The 2,500-nt window shown below is 38.6% G+C and overlaps 1 protein-coding gene across 1 annotated transcript in view; it reads right to left on the bottom strand.

Moving 5' to 3' along the window:
* Positions 1–2,500, bottom strand: part of LOC140954020 (peroxiredoxin-1-like) — a 17,770-nt gene that overhangs the window by 14,583 nt on the left and 687 nt on the right. The gene's annotated exons all lie outside the window — the stretch shown is intronic.

The following is a 2,500-nucleotide window of genomic DNA, read 5'->3' as shown; positions in this document are numbered from 1 at the left end:
CACCTGTAACTGTAAAATAGACTTTAATGCCCTGGCTGTGAAAGTTGACATCAGACAAGCAAAATTCTACTTCATCACCAAGCCTTGTTTTGATAATTTGAGAAATCATGCATAAATGAATTTCTAATACAGTAGAGTTGAAAGGAATAACCACCCACAAAGAGGGCAAAAGTGAAGAATCAAATATTTTGTTCACAAAATCAAGGCTTGGTAGCGAAAATTGCTCGTCTGACATAAAGGGCCATTCCATGCTCACCCTTGCTTGGCAAGTGAGCAGCAGAAATCAAGCCTAGTTTATGACTGCTTCCTTTGAGCTTTCCCTATCTGAGTTATACTGGAAGAAGCAATGAATAAAAATAAAATAAAAAAGAGACACAGTTGTGTTAAATAAATGTATCATAATGGCTATAAAGAACACTTAAAAATAAAACAAAAATGACTTTTCAGAGCTGGTGAAGATGACACCTGGAAATTTCAATACACAATTTTTTTCAAAGGCACACCAGCAACTGAATTACAGTTGAACTTCCATTAAGCGGCCACCCTTGGGGTTCTGGCAAGTGGCTGCTTATGGAGGTTGGTCACTCAATACAGTTTTGTCATACATTAGCTTAGCATGAGCATAATCTTTAGCAGAAACATCACTTTATTTTGTAACAAACACATGACGGAAGCAACATTAGTGGTCCACAATTGGTCGTCAACTTCTACCTCAGACTGTATTCCTTTATCATATAAAGGCAAACTAAGTGTATCAAGCACTTTATGGCGGCTTAAAGGAGCTGTGTCATGAAATTCAGCCAAATTAGGAAATTACAAAATGCCTGCTAAATTGAGAGAAACTAGCCGCTTAAATCTTTAAAGGAAGATGAAAATAACATAACAGAAACTACAGATGCCACAGATAGGCAGAACTGAAGAAGACTGAAACAGATTGCAATTAGGGTTTTTGAAAACTGTTCAGCCTAACAGTTTTTCAAAATTCATCCCTGCTGGTTGCAACTTCAAAAATAATGCTCAGGAGACATATTTGTTTGTCTCGGATCTCTGTTTTTGTCATTTACCAGCAATTTCTTTGCTTACTTTAAGTTCCATAGCGATTGAGGGCAACTAATTGGCAAAAGTAAACAAAATAAACTGGACTGCCCTGACACAGCCCCTTTAATAGAGGTGACAGCAATGGGAAAACTCTCGTTGGGTTAGCCAAAAGATAGCCGTGGCTGCTTAATTAGGGGTGGCTGCTTAATAGAGGTTTTAGTTCCCATTCTTTTCTACAATTGTTTCAGGAGTTTGAAATTAATGACTGCTTAATAGAGGATGGCCAGTTAATAGGTGACTGTGTAATGGATGTTCAACTGTAGCCCGCATGGCATGGCGGTTTTGGTTGGGCACGCATAAAGGTGGGTAAGGTCAGAGCAACCATGAGGAGATTAGGGCGGGAGCAACAGATTTCATGGCTTCGCCACTCATGCACCTGGGCTCAACAAAACCACCATGCCACGCAAGCTAGTTCAACTGTATTTGAGTGATACCAAGACATAATAATGGAACAGAGAGGAAAACGCCCAGTCCGATCTAGCGCTTGAGATATGTGAACTTCACCAAAGATCAATTTGACATTTGACATTAATTGCAGATTGGTTTCCAGAGAGGTCTGCATTTAACCTAAATTCAGTGTCATGTTGTCAAAGAAATTAACAGAATATTATGTTCACTTGGCATGTCGCCATTACAATATTAGGGAGCTAAGGCAACAACGACGGCAAGCGCTACAAAAAATATCACTTAAAAAGTGAATTCGTGCTGCCTCAAACTTTATCGCACTTATTTTATTTTGTTTAATTTGTCAAATGTTGGCAATTTTTTTCGAGTTGAATTCTAAAGGACTGTATCAAAGTTCAGGAAAAGAAAAAGAAAGTTGTTGTCTTGTGTTCCCGTCCTTGACAAAATGTGAAATTAGGCACTTTCACGCTGTAGTCGTGCAATGACAGCAAAGAAATGTACATGATGCACATGCAAAGTTGTTGTTTTGCTACTATAAACCTTTGCTTTTTTGTCATTCTAGTTGCCGTTGTCGTTGCTTAAGCTCCCTATTCTGCACTCATTTGCTTTTGAGGCGGTCACACGTGGACTTGTTGACATTTCAAACAATCAACCAAAATGTGCAGACGTCCTGGCCTTCTGTTTATAATCACAACCTCTTAAAATAACTTTTGTGAAATTCACATATCCTGGCCAATGCCCTAACATTACATTTCCTCTCTGTCCCATATTGTTCCCTCTTGGTAATACATTTGATTTTTGGTAAAAGCCTTAACAGTACCCTGGTTTAGATATGACGTTATAGTGAAGAGTCGGTTAGAGGCCCTAAAATATGGCCTGATATTACTGCAAAAATGAGATCAGCCCCTTTAATTATACGTCTCGCGTCCTTGACTTATCAAAGTATGATTCCTAATAAAAATGCATGTAACCCACAGGGCGTTTTCAAATTGCTTGA

Source organism: Porites lutea, chromosome 12, assembly GCF_958299795.1.
Source record: "Porites lutea chromosome 12, jaPorLute2.1, whole genome shotgun sequence".
In the NCBI taxonomy this organism is placed as follows: Eukaryota; Metazoa; Cnidaria; class Anthozoa; order Scleractinia; family Poritidae; genus Porites; species Porites lutea.
The sequence above is the reverse complement of the archived record's forward strand: the minus strand, read 5'-3'. Positions and strand labels throughout refer to the sequence as shown.